The sequence below is a fragment of the Elephantulus edwardii genome, unplaced genomic scaffold (genome assembly GCF_000299155.1).
Source record: "Elephantulus edwardii isolate Elephantulus edwardi_28Jun2011 unplaced genomic scaffold, EleEdw1.0 scaffold00035, whole genome shotgun sequence".
In the NCBI taxonomy this organism is placed as follows: Eukaryota; Metazoa; Chordata; class Mammalia; order Macroscelidea; family Macroscelididae; genus Elephantulus; species Elephantulus edwardii.
This window is the reverse complement of record NW_006399785.1, coordinates 1,215,255-1,223,905: the sequence shown is the minus strand read 5'-3', so window position 1 is coordinate 1,223,905 and position 8,651 is coordinate 1,215,255. Positions and strand designations below refer to the sequence as shown.

General features: G+C 36.0%; 1 pseudogene; it reads right to left on the bottom strand.

Annotated features, from left to right (window-relative positions):
- Window positions 1-5,996: 5,996 nt before the first annotated feature.
- LOC102854091 lies at window positions 5,997-7,960 on the bottom strand (annotated as a pseudogene).
- Between the last annotated feature and the right edge of the window lie 691 nt (window positions 7,961-8,651).

Below are 8,651 nucleotides of genomic sequence, written 5' to 3'. Positions count from 1 at the left end.
CTCTGGAAACTCTATGTATGAACAGTGCTCAGGCTGTTCGTTCATAGGGTCACTATGAGTCGTCTACGACTCGACAGCATTAAACAACAACAAATATATATATATATAATTCTCAGTGCAAACACAGAGACTATGTGCATTCACCGCATCACTGATTGATCCATTGGGTGAATATTTGTGTGCTAAATACTGTGCTGGACACTAATTTAATAAGAGAGTAAGAATATACCTTCATGGAGCTTATACTTTAATAGAAAATGTTCAAATACATAGTGAATATTTCCTCCTCATTTATTCATTGTTACACATTTTCTTCCCCTTCTCTTGCCCTCTCCTTCAGCCCACCTTGCAATGCAATGTTTGTTCTAGACTGTTCTAATACATATAATGCATAATCATATATTCCTTTCAGACAGTTCTTCCCTCACCTATTCATTACATGTCCACTCTTTCCACTTTCTCTTTTCAACCCCTCCTCGTCTGTCCTATTTTCTAACAGTGGTGTTATGAAATTATTTGTCCTTTGTGACAGGGATATTTCATTTAGCATCATGTATTGAGGCTCCCCCAAGTTTTGCAATACTTTACTGTTTCATTGTTTTTCAATGCTGCATGGTATTCCATTGTGTGGATATACCATAGTTTTTCTATCTTTTGGTTTATTGTTGGACACTTGGGTTGCTTCCATCTATTTGATATTCTGACAAAATAAACATAGGTATGCATACATCTGTTTGAGTTGTGCCTCTGGTTTCTTTAGGGTATATTCCCAATAGTAGAATTACTGGGTCAAGTGGTATTTCTATCTCCAACTTTTTGAGAAAGCACCAGTCTGCATTCCATAGTGGCTATACCATTTTACATTCCCACCAGCAGTGACTAAGAGTTCCAATCACTCCACAACCTTGCCAGCCCTGTTGTTTGCTGCCCCATTGGATTTTGTTATTAATGTTTTATTTTTATCTATCTGATAGCTAGGGATTTTGAACATTTATTTATGTGTTTGTTTGTCAACTAAATGTCTTCTCTGGCGAAGTGTCTATCCATGTCCTGTATCCATTTTGTGGTTGAGATGCTTGTCTTTCTTTTTGTTGAGGTGATAAAGTATTCTATAAATTTTAGCTATAAGTTTCTTATCAAATATGTTATTGTCAAATATTTATCTCAGTCTGTTGGTTTCTTTGTTACCCTGTTGCAGATGCTTTTTGATGGGATTTGATTCATAGAAGGTCTCATTCACCTATTTTAGTCTCTTCTGGTTGTAGGTTTTTCATTATGCTTAGACAACTGTTCATGCTGTGGATTAGGTTTTGTGAAGTTCTAACTTTTTTTTTCATGAATTTTATATTCTTTGATTTTACTTCTAGGTCCCTGATCTACTTTGAGTTGTCGTTGGGTGTGTGTGTGTGTGTGTTTCTTATATAAAGTGTGAGGTGAGGTTCTTGCTAAATTTTCTGTAGATGGTTTTCCAAATTTTCCAATGTCATTTGTTAAAAGAGACTATCCTTTCCCCACTTGATTCCATCTCCTTGTCAAAGATCAGTTGACCATAGGTGGATGAGCTGATTTCTGGGTTCTCAATTCTATTCCATTGATTTATGTATCTGTTACATGCCACTATCTTGCTGTCTTGTCTACCACAGCTGTATAATAGGGTTTGAGATAAGGGAGTTTGATGCTGCCTACCTTGTTTCTCTTTTTTCAGCAGTGTTTTGTTTATCTGAGGTTTCTTTCCACTCTGGGTAAAATTGGAAATTGTGTTTTCCATCTTATGGAAGGTGGCATTAGTATCTGTCTTGGGATTGCTTTTGGTAGAATTGCCATTTTCATGGCAGTGATTCTTCCTATCCATGAGCATGGTATATTTTCCATTTCTCCAATTCTCCTTTTGTTTCATGTAGTAATGTTTTCTAATTTTCCTTGCATAGTTCTTTTGTGTGTGTAGTTACATTTATTCCCAAGTAATTAAGCTATTGTGATTGTTATTTTTTGAGGAAAAATAATACCCATCAAAATAACTAATGTAAATTCCAGAACACTTGATAGTGCTCATGCAAAACCTATACTCAGACCAAGAAGCAGTCCTCAGAACAGAGCAAGGAAAAACCGCATGATCAGGAAAAGAGTGTGTTAGTGATGTGTCCTGTTTCCATACCTTCTTAGTCTAAATGCTCACAAGATCATTCAGGAGGATGGGCTTTAAGAGGAGGAAAGTGACATTAGAACTGGAGGACGAGTCATCAACAACATAGGTTATGCACATGGCACAGCCTTACTTTCTGATACTAAGGAGGACCTGAAGTGCTTGCTACAGAAGGTCAAGGACTGACTATAGTCTTCAATATAGGTTGAAGTTCAGTTACAATAAAACTAAGATTCTCACCACTGGGCCAATTGATAGCACCATGATAGATGGAGAAGAGATTGATGTTGTTAATAATTACAGTTTGCTCGGCTTCACAATCAACAAACTTACTACCAGCAGTCAGGAAATCAAAAGACAAATTGCACTGGGAAAATCTGCTGTCAGGGATCTCTTCAGAGTACTGAGAAGCAACAATGTCAGTCTAGAAACTAAAGTGCCAGATCCAGGCTAAAGTCTTTTCAGTTGCTTGCTATGTATCAGAGAGCTGGACAATGTTTTAAAGATGATAGAAGAATTGATCCTTTTGAGTATGGTCCTAGAGAAAGGCCTAGAACATATCATGAACCACCAAGAAAACAAATAAGTCTGTAGGACTTTGAAGCTCCATGTCACGTACATTGGATATGTGGCCAGGAGGAACCAGTCCTAGGAGAAGAACATCATGCTTGGAAGAGTGGAAGGACAGCACAGGAGAGGAAGACCCTGGATGAGATGGATTGATACAGCAACTGGGGCAATGGAGGTAGATATGTCAGAGTCAGAGACTAGCTCAGAATAGGGCAGGCATTATAGCTATTGTATATAGGGTCATTATGAGTCACAGGCATATAACCATATTTTTTTTCTTAGTTCTTTTTCTCTATTCTCCTTGTCACTGTAGAGAAATACAACTAATTTTTATATGTTGATCTTGTCCCTTGATACTTTGCTGAGTTGGTCAACCATGTCTAATAGTTTTCTCACTGAATCTTTAGTATTTTCTAATTATACTATCATGACATCTGCATATATAGTTTTAACCTCTTCTTTGCTAATTTGGATACCTCTTATTTCCTTCTCTTGTCTTATTGCTCACACTAATGCTTCCAATATTATATTGAATAGGAGAGGTCACAGTGGGTATCACTACCTAATTCCTGTTCTCAAGGAATATGCCTTTAATTTCTCTCTATTGAGAACACAATATTAGGTCTTTATTTTGCATTTATACTTTTCACTATGTTGAGAAAATTCCCCTCTATTTCCTATTTTGTTGAGTCTTTTAATCAGAAAGGCTGTTGGATTTTGTCAAAGGCCTTTTCTGCATTAATTGATAGAATCATGTGGTTCTTGTTCTTAGCTTTGTTAATGTGATAGATGATGTTAATTGTTTTCCTTATGTTGAACTATATTTGCATACCTGTTATGAATCCTATTTGATCATGATGAATTATTTTTTTATGTACTGTCAAAGTCTATGGACCAGAATTTTATTGAGGATTTTTTCATCTATGTTCATGAGAGATATAAGCCTATAGTTTTCTATTTTGGTGGTATGGTATCTGAGATTAGTTTGATTCATAGAATGAGTCTAGGAGTATTCTATCTTTTCTAATTTTATGAAATATTTTATTAAGAACTAGTAAAAGCTCTTTTCTGAATATTCGTTTGTTATAATTCACTCATAAAAATCATCTGGTGCAGGGCTTTTTTAGGTTGGAAGATGGTCATGACATTGTCAATGCTTTCTTTTGTAACAGGTCTGTTCAGGTGTTCTACTTCAGTCTGTGTCAGTTTGGGTGGTTGTGAGTTTCTAAGTATTTTTCCATTTCCTCTAGATTTTCATAGGTGTTTGAGTATAGTTTTTTGTTGGTTTTTTTTTTATAATATTCTGTTGTTAACCTTTTTATTTCAGTTATCACATTTTCCCTTTTATCTCTTATTTGGATTGTCTGTGTCTTTTCTTTCTTTTTCTTAGCTTTGCTATTGTTTTGTCAGTTTTATTGACCTTTTCTAAGAACCATCTCCAGCTCTTGTTGATAATTTCAATTGTTTTTCTGGTTTCTATTTCATTTATTTCTTCCCTCATTTTACAATTTCCTTTCTTTTAGACCTCTACCCCCCCCCCATTCTTTTTTTTACTCTTTGGAGATGTTGAATTAAATAATTTATTATCTTCCCCCCTTTTTGATATGTTTGCTTATTACTATGACTTGACCTCTAAGTACCATTTTTACTGTATCCAAGAGATTTTGGTAAGTTGAGCTTTCATTCTCATTTGTTTCAAAAAAATTTGAATTTATTGTTTTAATTTCTTTAATTACCCTCTCATGTTCAAGCAACACATTGTTCAACTTCCAGTTGTATGTCTTTTCCCCTTATTCTCTTGTTCTTAATATCTCATTTTGTAGCACTGTGGTCTGAGAAAATGCTTTATTTTATTTTTGTTTTGGAATTTATTGAGACTTGTTTTGTGATCTAAAAATATCTATCCTAAATAATGTCCTATTCATTCTGCAGAAGAATGCATACTCATCTTTTTTGAGGGTGCATTATTTTCTATATGTCTATAAGTTAGTCGATTGTATGATTTAATTCTTCAACATCTTTGTTCAATTTCTTTTTGGGAGTCCTATCTTTCCTTGAGAGTGGTATATTGAAGTCTCTTACTACTATAATTGTATTATCCATTTCTTATTTTGTTGCTGTGTTGTTGCCTTTGAGTCAAGCACAATTCGTAGTAACCCTCTGAACAAAAGGCCTGAGGCCCCTCTACAGCTATCCACATTTATCAAAGTTCAGTTAACATTTTCTTTGTATGTTTTTCAGGTCTATCATTTTGTGCATATATATTAATTATGATTATATCCTCTTAAGCCATTAAGACTTAAACATCATACAGTGCTTTTCTTATCGTTTGTAATAGTTTTTACATTATAATCTATTTTATCAGAGATTATATAGACTACTTCAGCTTTGTACTGTTTACCATTTGCTTGGCATATTTTTACTGGTTACCATTTGCATAGTATATTTTTTCCATCCTTTAACTTTTAATCTGTCATCATGTTCACTTTTTAAGTGTGTCTCTTGTATACAGCATGTTTTTATCCAATTTGCCACTCTTTTTCTCTTCACTGGGGCATTTAAACAATTCACATTTGGTGTAATTATTAGAAGGAAAGGTTTTAATGGTAACTTTTTTTTTATTACTTTGGTATTATGACTTTGATCCATCCTCCTTTCTGTGGCATTTCTGTGAGAAGAACTTCCTCCGGTATTTCCTGCAACACTGCTTTTGTTTCTACAAACTCATTTAGTTTCTGATTTTCTGAGAATATCTTGATCTTTCTGTCATATTTGATAGACAGTTTTCCTAGATACAATATGCTTCTTTGAAAGTTGTGGTCTTTAAGTATTTGATATATGTCCTTTCATTGTCTTCTTCCTGACATGGTTTTTGTGGAGAAAAGGGTGCTTAATCTTATTGTTTTCCTTTATAAGTTATTCTACATTTACCTTAGCTGCTTTCAGAATTCTCTCCTTGTCTTTGATTCTGGTAAATTTATTATATTTTTAGTATTCTTCTTTTGGGATCTATTATATATGGAGTTTCCTCAGTTTCTTGAATGTATGTTATCTTATTTTCCCCCACCCCCAACATCCATAGTTGATATTTTGTTTTTCAAAGAGGAATTATAAAACATCACACTAAATCAGGTCAAAAGGTAAAGTTTAAAATAAACTGGTTTTATAAGGACAAATGATAATATGCATAATGACTGTTCACTCTTCACTCTCCAAAATCTTGACCTTTCAGTGCATGATACATTTAGTTGGAAGCAGCACCAAGGTTTTCCAGTTTATTCACTCATCTTTTTTCTCTGGTCTGCAAACACTTCTCACTAGCTGACTTCTGCTTTTGTTGCATGGTCTCATATTCCCTCTGCTTTCTCTGAGAGGTACTCAAGCTGTCCTCCTCTCTTTCCCCCATGCTAATCTCCTTGTTTTTCTCAATTTTTTATTTTTCTGGTGAGCAACTTCTTTCTGATTTCCATGGGCCAAGCTTACAGGTATCAACATATCTACAAGGCTAAACCTGTGCTCATTTGGCTTTCAAATCTTCTAAAATGCCGAAGACCTCTGAGGCAGAGCCATCCAATTTCAATGTAGCTTCAAATCATATGGTTTAGTTTGCATATGCCACAAGCAGGCACTGTTTTGTGTTTCTGTTGTGCTGTGACTGATTTTGGCAAATTCTATGATGTTTTAACTGCAACATTTTGGAATGTTATGTTGGTGAACTTGTAGCAATAACATTTTTTGGATAAGGGAGGTCATTAAAGGAAAAATGAAGATGAAACCATTCTGAAAAGTATTCCTCCCATATCCTAATAGTGCTGTAACTAATAATGTTAAATATATTAGCTTATCACAGTGTGTTGTTACTATTGACATAATCTAAAAGATATTATACTAAAGCAATATACAGCTATACTCATCACATAGTACTCACTGGCTAAAATTGATCATAAACTTTATTAATTGAGTTTCTGTGTAAGGCACTCTGGTGGTACAGCCCACAGGAGTTATTATGCTAACCTAAAAGCAGCTGCTCTTTGATGGTTCAAATCCACCAGCAGGTCCAGGAGAATGATGTGAAATATGCTCCTGTGCAATGTATAGCCTCTGAAAACTGGAGGGTCAGTATGAGTTGGTTCTTACTGGGAAACAAAGAGTGTGAAAGTGTAAAAAGATCTTGCATCATACATGGCATGGTGGTGACAGTGAGTTACCACAAGAGAGACAACATAAGGTGGCACCATGCATAATGATGCCACATAATAAACCAGTTAGCTACATTTATATCACTTATGAACTTGGGAGGTAGAATGAAAAATACACACATGTATGTATGTGTGTGTGTGTGTGTGTGTGTGTGTGTGAATAGTTCGTTCTTGAGAATAGTTTGATATGATATCATATTTAGCAAACATTGTCATTACTAAATAGTGATCAGTCTAGGAACATGTATATAAATCAGCATTTCCCACAGGGTGTTTCATAGAGTCTAGTTTTGCATATTATCCTAAAATAGAACCCAAAATATCAAATTACTTGATATTATCCCAAAATAGATTCCCGCAATTAAAGAAGGCAGAGAACACTCAGTTTTACAAATTTCTTTTTTCGGTTGAGCTTAACAGAACATTTTACATTCTAGCCCAAAGTACAAATTCTCCTGCAGAACACGTGTTTTTTTTCCCCCCAAGTTATTTTAATAGAAAATTTTGAAGACTTTGTAAAAAAGCATTCTGGAAAAATCCCTCAAAGCCATGACTGTCAAGTCGGAACTGATTCAGGGCTGACCCTCCAGCACGCTTGCTAAAGCTTTGTATCTCATGGGAGGAGATTGGTCATCTTTCTCCTGCAGGATGGCTGGGAGGTTCAAATTGCTAGAGAAGAGCAGCCTTTGTGTTAGCAATGCAACTCCCTATAACCTATTCTGGCTTTAAAAAGAACACTTAGATTATCATGGACATGGATGGGGGTAGTAACTTAGTGACTTTTGAGGTGCTTCACACAAATCCTCTCTCAAGGACCAAGGTACTTATCACAATCCATTGAAAATATCAGTGACTGATGGCTCACAGATGTACCATTCATTAAGCATTGTCCTCAGGTCCAGGGATCAGCTACCAGGGGTTGACGTATAGACAGTAACTAGCTGATGACAGATTATAAAGACCCAGACCCTTGTCTCCCTTTGAGACTACACTAAAAGACCAACCATTCCAGCTCTAGAATTCCACAGAGAATGAGCTGAGAACTCATTGGTATTCTCATTTCAAGTGAACCACTTTTCTATCCTTTCCTTTTTTCCCTACTTTTAATTTTACAGATGGATCACTCTCCAGAGCACATTCTAAACAAAATTCTCTATACCGCTGAGTTGCTTGCAAGTCATAGTGACCCTATGTGCTATAGTTCTGAACCCTGTTCTGTCCTGAGCCAATCTCATCGTCTCTAACACACCACTCCATCTATCTCATGCAGGGTCTTCCTCTCTTGTGCTGCCCCTCCATCCTCCCAGGCATGATGGCCATCTCCGAGGACTAGGTCCTCCTTGCAACATGCACAAAGTATGTCAGATACAAGCTTCAGAAACCTTGCCTCCAAGGAACAGCCTGGTTTCATCCACTCTAGTGGTCTGTGGTATGTATATTCAACACTCTTCTCCAGGACCACAGCACAAAGGCATCAGTTCTCTTCCTATCATTCCTAGTCACAGTCCAGCTTTCTGATTCATAGCAAGTAATTGCAAAGACCATGTCCTGGACCAGGTGCACATTAGTCTCCAGACTGATATTGTTGCTCTTCAGTACTCTATAGGGGTCCCTGACAGCAGATTTTCCCAATGCAATTGGTCTTTTAATTTCCTAACTGCTGGTACCAAGAGTGTTGAATGAGGAACCAAGCATTGGGGTGGGGGTAAGACTGATAAAAACTGGATGAAATATGTTTA